The sequence below is a fragment of the Orbicella franksi genome, chromosome 4 (assembly GCF_964199315.1).
Source record: "Orbicella franksi chromosome 4, jaOrbFran1.1, whole genome shotgun sequence".
Lineage (NCBI taxonomy): Eukaryota > Metazoa > Cnidaria > Anthozoa > Scleractinia > Merulinidae > Orbicella > Orbicella franksi.
In genome coordinates, this window is record NC_138148.1 from 1,390,799 (window position 1) to 1,402,300 (window position 11,502).

General features: G+C 41.1%; 1 protein-coding gene and 1 pseudogene across 2 annotated transcripts in view; both read left to right on the top strand.

The window, feature by feature from the left end:
* LOC145485793 (von Willebrand factor A domain-containing protein 5A-like) overlaps positions 1 to 11,502 on the top strand; it is a 136,443-nt gene that overhangs the window by 58,976 nt on the left and 65,965 nt on the right. The gene's annotated exons all lie outside the window — the stretch shown is intronic.
* Positions 11,000 to 11,502, top strand: part of LOC145486104 (uncharacterized) — an 894-nt pseudogene continuing 391 nt past the window's right edge.

The window sequence follows — 11,502 nt, forward strand, 5'->3', positions numbered from 1 at the left end:
ATCAAACTGGTCTAAAATACACACTGCTCATTACAATGCTGCTGTAGAATCAGTCTGCTATTTAGAAGGAAAACAAATACCAACAGGGATCAAACTGGTCTAAAATACACACTAGTCTTTACAATGCTGCTGTAGAATCAGTCTGGTATTTAGAAGAAAAACAAATACAAACCGGGATCAAACTGGTCTAAACTACACACTGGTCTTTACAATGTTGCTATAGAATCAGTCTGCTATTTAAAAGAGAAACAAATACCAACAGGGGTCAAACTGGTCTAAAATACACACTGGTCTTTACAATGCTGCTCTAGAATCAGTCTGGTATTTAGAAGAGAAACAAATGCCAACAGGGATCAAACTGGTCTAAAATGCACACTGGTGTTTACAATGCTGCTGTAGAATCAGTCTGGTATTTAGAAAAAAAACAAATACCAACAGGGATCAAACTGGTCTAAAATACACACTGGTCTTTACAATGCTGCTATAGAATCAGTCTGGTATTTAGAAGAAAAACAAATGGCAACAGGGATCAAACTGGTCTAAAATACACACTGGTCTTTACAATGCTGCTGTAGAATCAGTCTGGTATTTAGAAGAGAAACAAATCCCAACAGGGATCAAACTGCTCTAAAATACACACTGGTCTTTACAATGCTGCTGTAGAATCAGTCTGGTTTAAAACAAATACCAACAGGGATCAAACTGGTCTAAAATACACACTGGTCTTTACAATGCTGCTGTAGAATCAGTCTGCTATTTAGAAGAGAAACAAATCCCAACAGGGATCAAACTGGTCTAAAATACACACTGGTCTTTACAATGCTGCTGTAGAATCAGTCTGGTATTTAGAAGAAAAACAAATACAAACCGGGATCAAACTGGTCTAAACTACACACTGGTCTTTACAATGTTGCTATAGAATCAGTCTGCTATTTAGAAGAGAAACAAATACCAACAGGGGTCAAACTGGTCTAAAATACACACTGGTCTTTACAATGCTGCTGTAGAATCAGTCTGCTATTTAGAAGAAAAACAAATACCAACCGGGATCAAACTGGTCTAAAATACACACTGGTCTTTACAATGTTGCTGTAGAATCAGTCTGGTATTTGAAGAGAAACAAATGCCAACAGGGATCAAACTGCTCTAAAATACACACTGGTCTTTACAATGCTGCTGTAGAATCAGTCTGGTATTTAGAAGAGAAACAAATGCCAACAGGGATCAACCTGGTCTAAAATACACACTGGTCTTTACAATGCTCCTATAGAATCAGTCTGGTATTTAGAAGAGAAACAAATACCAACAGCGATCAAACTGGTCTAAAATACACACTGATCTTTACAATGCTGCTATAGAATCAGTCTGGTATTTAGAAGAGAAACGAATGCCAACAGGGATCAAACTGGTCTAAAATACACACTGGTCTTTACAATGCTGCTGTAGAATCAGTCTGCTATTTAGAAGAGAAACAAATGCCAACAGGGATCAAACTGGTCTAAAATACACACTGGTCTTTACAATGCTGATATAGAATCAGTCTGGTATTTAGAGGAAAAACAAATGCCAACAGGGATGAAAGTGGTCTATAATAGCAGATCCCTAAAATGCTGGTACAGTCGAACCTAGATTATCCGGAGTCATTGGGACTAGACGAAAATAGTCTGGATAATTGAGGGTCCAGAGAATCGAAAATGTAAATATTAATGAAGAACAAAATTGTTAAAATAAAGCAAAATTTAATGGTGAAACAAGACTTCTACAAATCGCTTGGAAATCAATATGATCTACTTTACATCTTGAACCACTTAACTCTTAGCCAATCAGAACTAATTCGAGTGTTCTTCATTAGTTATGACCCGTGTGAGCACTGCTTTTGCTCTTTAAAAGCAAAACAAACTCGCTCTTGAGTGCACTTTTCAATGCTATAGTTTTTTAAAAAATATTGCTACGGATCTTGATCATGACTAATAAATATTCATGACAAAATTGGGACTAGAGAAAAAGTCGGGATAATCAAGAAATGTGGATAATCGAGGTATGGATAATCGAGGTATGGATAATCGAGGTTCGACTGTACAACAACCAGGCTGATGAATTAAGCCTGAAGTTTTAATGTATGTACTGTATATCTGCACTTGGCTTGGCTTGCCGAGTAGGCCCTTTTAAATATTCTCCCACTATTGCAACCTTTTCCCCTTTTTCACTGATTCAGTCTAAAAGCTGATGAATACATGTTTCACAGCAGAGTTCAGTTTTCCCGATGTAATATTTTCAGTAAAGATAAACAATGGATCTTTCCTGAGAAGTGTTTCTGGAAATGCTTGTTGGAAATTTTCAAAGGAACTTCTGAGGATTACAATGATCCTGTTTTGTGGGCTTGGCTTCAAATTATTTTCACCCCAATTCTAAAACAACACACACATGTACTCTCTTGTCATATTTTTTGGCTTAATACCCTGCAAAAGCTTCCACTGTGGACCTTTTGAGGTTGAACATGTACACCCTCCTGAGAGGTGCCAAAACCCCATTTTTAACCCCTAAAAGGTACAATGGGCACCTCCATCCTTTTTATGTGGGAGTCTCCCCTGGGTTTCTGTAGGCTGCCTTGTCGCAAGACTTACTGGGCAGTTCTAAATTGAGTTTCATTGGTTGGCAGCATGACAACCACTTCAGTGCAGCTTCAGTGCAGTGCAATCCAAAACCTGCATGTATTTTGTGAAATTCTGTCAAGGCTGAAAACTTGAAGATTATTTTTGCATGAATTATCACTATTCAAATGAATTGATAGGGTATGCACATTTATTACAGAGCTCCTTTAATTGGTAACTTGATGATGATACCCTGATTCCAATCGTCAGGGATCTTCTCTCAACACCATATGGGACAGAAGGAAAATCCCTGATGACTGCTTTGAATCTTTTGTTCTTTCACTTCACCAGCTATCGAGATAAGCTGTGGGAACACGAGCCACAGGCGAGTGTTTCCACAGCTTTTTCGAGTTCTCCCAATCTTGCATGAGTGTTTCTACAACTCAATAGAAACACGGAGAACATGTTTTCTATTTCTTATAGAAAACACCGCGACGAAAAAAGGGAAAACAGCTTGTTAACTTTGATTATCAAAGTGAAAATTCTCTTTGCTCGAGTCATCATTACGTCAACAGCTTGTGCTAGTTCTGTGTTTCCATTGAGTTATAGAAACATGATTTTTAACCAATCAGCGCACGTATTTTCTTAGGACTGTTTTCTAATTAACAATATATGAGACTTAATAGGACAATAAACCCTCGTGAACTATAGTTTTGTCACATGGCATCATCTGTTAATGTTTTACAAATATGACCTACAATAGATTGACTTGGACCCAGATTTAAGATTAATTTGAGCATGAACAGTTATTCTTAAACACACGGGTTCCCAGAACTGTATAAGGCCTGGGTCGCACTAGGATCAATTTTGTTTGTATGAGCAATAAATCTGTCAATTAGTAGCGTAAAATAAGTGTGACCCCAAGTTTCAAAAACCTACCAAATTTTTGTGGATTGTCAAAATTTCGCCATTCTTCAAAGGACCAATCCACACTAGCAAAAAAGTTGTTATTTAGACAAATTTTCTGTCATCACCAATACGCTACAAGTGTGGATGGTTTGTCACGTCTTGACAAATTTTGGCCAAGGCGTACAAATCTTCAAACGCACCACTGACAAAATTTGTCTGGGGTAAAAACTGGACAAAATCATTTAAATACCGGTAAGCAAAATTGTGCCCATCTCGTCCCTCATTTGTCAAAAAAGCTTTTAACGGTATAAATTTGGCGTCTGGGTGTTTCTCACGCGTGTTGCAAAATTAGATTTGAACGAAGTTGACGACCTTCACCACAGTCAATGTGGATGCAACATACGAGACAAAAATTCTCACCACAAAATTTATCCTTGGATTTTGTCACGGACGATTTCAATTTTGTCTGCTAGTGCAGATCGACCCTTTAAAGAAGCCGAAGTGCTGCCTCAGAGGCTTACAAATTTTGGCAGAGCAAACAATTTTGTTTTTTTAACTAATTATATAGCAGTCAGTTAATCCAGTATTGTCAGCACAGCTATTATCCTTTAATTTTTGAAAACTGTCCAATTTAGGATTTAATTTGGACAGTTTTCAATAAGGACTTTGAGTAAAAACGCAGAAACTGTCCAATTTGGGAAAAAAATAGGACAGTTTGTCTCAATGAAATTAAGCTATTAACCTTCCGAAGATTATCGAAGGCCACATGAAACCTTCCAAAGATTTCCAAAGATCACCCAAACACTCCCGAAGATTTCCAAAGATCCCCCGAAAACTTCCTAAGATTTCCGAAGATCACCCGAACAATTCCAAAGACTCCCGAAGATCACTCGAACACTTCCGAAGATTTTCGAATATCACCTGAACAACTCCAAAGATTTCCAAAGATCACTTGAGTACTTCCAAAGATCGCCCTAACACTTCCGAAGATTTCCGAAGATCACCCGAACACTTCCCAGGATTTCCGAAGACTTGTGACAATCTCCGGTGACCTCCGAAGGTCACTGGATATTTTTGAAGCTTTCCCGAGTTTCGGAGGATCGAGGGCCAGTCTGTTTTTCTTCAGAGACAGTTACTGTAGTTTTCCTTGCAAAGCTGTAATACCTCACAAGCTATATAATTAATAAGTAACAGGACTACATGCTTGTCCAATTTGGAAATAATTGGATTCAACAGCCAATTTGGACGTGGCCTGCGGCCTCGTCCAATTTTGGCTGTCCTCTGAATTTTTTTCATCCAATTATTTCCAAATTGGACAGCATGTAGTCCTATTACATATACAAATTAACTGTCATATTTTTTAAAACATGTCTGGATAAAATTATGGCAAGAAAATAACTTTGACGGCTAGTCCAGTTTGGCGTGTGCGATGGCGGGACAAAATCATTTTTTAGCCCGGTCCATCTGACACTTTTTACAATTATTTCAATGCAAACGAGGAGTATGAGTGGCGTTTTTATTCAAATTCTTACGACTCGTACCCTGGATCCAGTTAATTACTGGCAGCAATTTGAAGAAATGGCTTCAGCGAGATAATCTTCTTCGATCGCAAGTGGCGCAAGCAACAACACAAACGCAAGCCCAGCAAAACTACATGCACGTCCAATTACTGGGCCAAAAATCACAAACTGCTGTAGAGCAGAGAGCCAAGAACATGCAGCGTAAAGAAAAATCTGTGAAGAGTTAATTGAGAAGTATAGATCTTATGACATATATTTCAATCAGGAACGTTTTGGTTCCAATATGTTGGTCTAATGCGACCACTGCCAAAATTTGGAACTTGCGAAATTTTTGCCAATTTTTTTCCTCGCCAAAAATTGGAAATATTTGAAATCGCGCTAGTGCGACCAGGCCCTTACTGTTAAGCGAAATATCGGCATAACGTTAAGATCCTTCCCATTAAAACGAAAGCTATCCGGTATGCTGAGGCCCAGGTCAAACGTCGAACTTCCCATGGGTCGAACTAAACTGAGCGAATGAAGTTCACTCCGGCTTATTGTACTTTCCGAAACGGTACTTTGCGAAACGAAACGAAACGAAATCTGTACCTTGCAAAATGAATATCTGTACTTTCCAGAAAAGGTTTTGTGAAGAAGCTTCTGCGAACCTTCTATTCACCCACAATCACCACCATGACACACGTTTTTTGTCGACCGACCGCGACCAAAGGCATTTCTAATCACGCTTGTCAGTCTTGAAAAAATGGCGGCGTTTTCTTTATGGCTGTACCTCGCCATGGAGGTAAATCGTCATTTTCTCGAAAACGAGTTCAGTGACCTATTTTTTTTTTCTGTTGTTTTCAATTGAGTAATAAATTTATCTATACAAAATAAATAGGGACCAGTTTTCAGTGTAGAACAAGAATCAATCCTTTAAAACGTGAATTTAGCACGCAATCGATCGTGACTTTAACCTTCGGTGCTTATCAGGATTTATTGGGTACGAACAAGGTGCTGTTGTTCTTAAACGAACATGGGAACCCCTCGTGCTTATTTCAAAATTTCAGTTCGTATAATATAAACAATCAATGGGCAAAGTTTGACAAAAATCTCAGTGCAGGCTCTATTTCAGTGTCCAGATTGATCTTAGTTCATGATAAGTTTGACGTTTGCACTGCCCTGGGCCTAAAACATTCAAATGATTAGATGTGCCACTTACCAATCATCATCGTCTCATTGCCACTTCATTGTGAAAATTTCCACCGCGAAATAATCTATGGGCGTATATTTTTACCTAGAAGATCCGCAGTTAGTCTGATGCCGACCGATTACATAGCCTAGTTTGGATTCTAATCACCAAACGCGACGAGTTCCGTGGTTCTCAACGAACCTTTTGAAATCACAATCCCATAAAACAGTGCGCGCAGTGCGATATTTGCAGAAAGAGTAGCTTGCCAACAGGCTCCCGACAAGAACGGAAAAAAATTCCGGCGAGCACGAAACAGATGAATTCTGAGAGCAAAGCGATCGAGACGGGGACAGGGGCTTCGTTCGGGCTTACCGGGAGCCTGTTCGCAGGCTACAGAAAGAGACAAAGTTGTTCAGGGGTTGTTCATCACCGTTCATCACATAACTGGGGCACAGTAATCTCTCGGAGTATTTTTGATAGTTATAAAAAATATAGTTTGTCAATTTGCCATCATTGTACAACGATGAACAACAACTAGACAACTTTTTTAAGCAATGACGTCATCGGAATCGCTTATGGCTGGCAAGCAGCATTCCTCTTAGATAAATGATGTCGCGCAAGATTTATTTACTTCATGCCCATTTTGACACCTTGTGCGTAGATAATCTAGGGGTGGTGAAGGCTAAATGCAAGACTTTGCAAGAACGCGAGCCTAGCGTTTTTCTTTGCGAGCCCGAGACATTTTGACTCCTTCAATTGCGAGACCAAGACTAAATACAAGCTCGCTCGAGACGTTAAGTAACTGTTCAGAGGTTCAGACGTCATTTATAAAAAAAGCAAACAAAATATTACTACGAGACTTTCTTAGCGTGCAAAATATCGAGACTGCGAGACGCGCATAACCGCTGAAACGAGACTGCGAGACCCGTGAAATTAGACGAAAACTTTGCGAGACCCGTGGTTTTTGAAGACCATTCGCCACCTTTTAAACTTTTAGCTTCTTCTTTCGAGGGATAGGTGTTTTTTTCGATTGAATTACTTTAAAGCGCCCTGACAGTTACACTGCAAAACATTCGTTTTCGGACGTTATCGGAAAGCGCGATCCTCGCGTACTACAGACCTTTCGTTCGGATATCGACCGTCGCTCGCGTTCGCAAAAAATACGACCGTTTTGCAGTCCAGGCGCGAGAAAAAACCTCTGGTACCCAGGGTACCTGCGTCGCGAAGTAGCGTACAAATCCTTGTTCTCAGTAGACCTCCAAGGAAGAAAACGGACTGATCAGAAGACGCTTTCGAAATCGCTGGGAATTCTCATTGGGTTTTGACGATTCTCCCGCGGAGCCCAAATGTCCTCAGGCGTCGACCTACAAGGAGTGACACCAAGAAGTGTTCAACAAAACTAAGGCGGGGGTTAACATGAAGGTTGTATTTTGGCTGCGTTATGGTTTTAACGCAAATATCTCGTTCACGTTTCAAGCAGTCAAAAATCTCTCTGCTCATCCCACATATCCACGTTTTGGGCTGTATTGTAAATTTTTGGGTGATTTTTGGGTATATTTGGGGATAAAAAGTTGTTGTCAAAGGATTAGTAAAATTTATGGATATAGGAAATTTGGAAGATTTGATGTTGCTTTAAAATGTTATTATTATCAATATATATTGCATACGTACTTAAGGAGAACATTATGCAGATTCTGTGGACTGTACAACTCGAATTCGAACTGAAACTTTCACTACAGCATTACACAGCCCTGGTATATTCCAGATCCTTCCCGAGGCTCTCCGATGCCCAAAGCGCGAGTCGGAATAACAAACGTAAGTTCACAAAGGATAACATAGCATGTATCTATAGCCAGGGTCTTTATCCCAACGACAACGATTATATAACATGCATTTAGGGTCTTTCTCGGGAGGCAGAGGAGAGAGAGCCTGGAAACGTGGTTGCCTCAAAAGCAACCTCGCTACCACGTACTTTTGAAATCACAATCACATGAAACAGTGCGCACATTGCTACAAAAGAGACAAAAGACAGGCCGAGACAGGTTGTTCAATTACAGCTATGCTACTTGTTTCGCACAAACCGAGCTCGCACCCCTGAACTCATTATAAACTTTTATTTCGAGTTCGCCTTTACTTTCCATGGATTAAAGAACAAGAAATAAACGTGTTTTGTGATTTTGTTTCATTATGCCTACAATGTTGTCTTGTTTGCTCGGTAAGAGAAGGATAAATTTTAAGCACTTGATCGCTAGTTGAGTTGATGTGGGTGCGAAACCTCCAGCTACCGTTTTAAAGGATTAAATCGTCCATCGATCCAATGGATTGCGTATTTCGTTCTCTTCACGCTTATCCACGGGATAACGATTTTGTATCAGTCCCCAGTTGTCCAAAGGCTGGATAACGCTTTCCACCAGATAAATCGAGGATCCACGCTTTCAGCGCTTCGCTCCTTGCGACCACTGATTCGAACACCGGCGGTCTGAAGGGTAACCGATCATTTAGCCCTTAAGGCGTTGAACACGTATCATTCTTTACTTTCATCTACCACCGCAGTTCAAATATGAATCATTTCATATTTACTTCACAGAATAAATGTTTAATCTGGTAAACATTTGATGGTAGCAGAGCGAGGTTCCAAATCATGTCAGTGGACGGCGAGCATGGCGAAGCAATGGACGAAGAAGAAGACCGCATCGAAAGTTTAAAGCAGCAAAAGGTGAAGGATAAATCGGCCTTCACCAGGATCAAGAACAACTTGTTGAGCCTACTAGATGAAGAAGATTATCCGAGTCGGCGGGAAGTCAGGGCGGTTTTTCAAAAGCTTTGTGAAGTGCAAGAACGCACTATGTCAACTATGGAAGAATTATCCCAAGAATATTTAAGCTCCAAAGAGAAAGAGAAACGAAAAAAGCTCACCGATGAAATGGACAGATTAGAGGCAGAATTTTCGGAGGCTCATGACAAGGCAAAGGAATATTTGGACAATCGAAAGGATGAGTTATCGAGTTTGGCTATAGCTACTGACGCGTCAGAAAACACTCGTCGACGTCGAATCGAGGAAAGCGTTGTACGAAAGAGTCTGGAAAAACAAGCTTTCGAGGAACAAGTTAAGCGAGAAAAAGACATCGCTCGTCAAAAAGAAGATTTAGAAGAATTACGTCGTCAGTATCGAAGTCGTTTATTTGATGAAGAGGACCTTCAAGATTTGAAAGAGTCGGAATTCAAAGGACCGGAAACAAGAAAAATTTCCGCGAACAATTAGGCAGAAGGTCGTTCAACGCCATCGCTTGGGAAGGATATGTGGAATCAACTTAAGCGTTTTTGAATTCCCGTATTCAGTGGTGATCAAAAATTGTACGATGGTTGGAAAACGGCTTTCATGGCATGTGTGGACAAGGCGCCCGCTACACCAGAGTACAAATTGCTTCAGTTGCGTCAATACTTATCTGGCGAAGCATTAAAGGTCATTGAACCTCTGGGACAATCTGCAGCGGCTTATGAGACGGCAAAGGAAAGATTGGAACGAAAGTTTGGCGGCAAACGGCGTCAGATTGCCTTGCGTTTAGAAGAACTGGAGAACTTTAAGCCACTTCGCCCTGGAAATGCAAGGGACCTTGAGAGACTTGCAGATTTGTTAGGCGTTACTGTAGTAAACCTGAAGAAGGCCGGTCGGCATGAAGAACTAGGAAGCGGATCACTGTACCTCAGTTTGTGCAAGAAATTGACAGAAGCAATGCTAGCGCATTACCATCGGTGGATTCATGAAAATGGTCGTTGGCAGTCAGTGGAAACGTTGAGAGAGTTCATCATCCAGGAAGCAGAATTCCAGACAGTAGCATCGGAAGCAATTCACGGTTTGAGTAAAAGAGGACATAAGAGAGACAGTGGAGTGACCTTCTTCGGTAACACGCAGAATTCTTCGGGGAATCAGAGAAGAGTTGGATTTCGACCGTATAAAGTTTGAAGTGGTCATCATGGAGTTTGGCGCTGTGACAGGTTCAAGACTATGAATCTTCCAGAGAGATGGGAAGCCGCCAAGAACCTTAAACTGTGTTATCGCGATCGTTGCTTAGGAGGAGATCACAGTGAAGGAACGTGCGTTAGATCAAGAGTTTGCGGGATAAATAATTTTAAGAACACTCACAACCGATTGTTGCATAGAGACTCTGCGCCGGCAGATCGAAGTGAACAGGTGAACTCTCATGATCGTCGTGAAGTGGAACAAGGAGCTTCAGGTGGTTCCCAGGCTGTCGCGGAAAGCGAAACAATTACAGTGGATGTACTCCTCCTCTTACTCCTCCTCAGGATCCAGTTGAGCAAGCAACAGAGAGGTCTCACACCACAGTGACGTCACAAAGTGCGCAAACAAGATTTGTGGCGCTACGCACGGTACCAGTGTTTCTGAAGAACGGTAATCGCAGAATTAAAGTGAATGCGTTGTTGGACGAAGCTTCAACGAAAACGTATTTAAATGCTGACGTAGCCGCTGAGCTTGGACTTCATGGACATCCTCAAAGCGTAACTGTGAATGTTCTAAATGGACAGACTGAAACCTTCGAGACTACGCCAGTAGAGGTCGAGTTGGAGAGTTTAGATGGAAGCATGAAGACTACCATAGGTGCATTCACAACAGAACGAGTCACAGGAAACATGAAAGTTATCGATTGGGAAAAGTATGCGGCAAAGTGCACCCATTTGAGAGGGATACAGTTTCCAAATCCTAGCATCCGCCCAATGGTGGACTTGTTAATTGGAGTTGATCATGCTGAACTACACTACCCGTTCAAGGATGTTCGAGGTCAGCCCGGGGAACCAGTAGCAAGACTTACGCCATTAGGATGGACATGAACAGGAACGGTTAGTGGGCTCATAGGAGGTGACTATCAGTCAAGTTTCACACACACCTATTTTGTGCGAGAACAGTCAGACACTGACGAAATAAGTAGTTTACTACGACAATTCTGGGAGATAGAAAATCCTAGCACATTACATGATCGACCCGTTCTGAATCCTGATGAGCAATGTGCGTTAGAGAAGGTGGAAAAGTCCCTCAAGTACTTGGATGGAAGATATCAAGTGGCACTTCCATGGAAGCAGAACATTCCTGACCTACCAGACAATTATGACATGGCGCTACGCAGATTGTGCAACACTTAGAAACGTTTACTGAAGAATCCAGAGATCGCAGCAGCCTACTCAGAAAACATCACTCAATATTTGGAGAAGGGCTACATTCGCAAGATCGACTCGACCGAAGAAAAACCCGCAAGGAGATGATACCTGCCACACTTTCCCGTTGTAAGACCGGACAGAG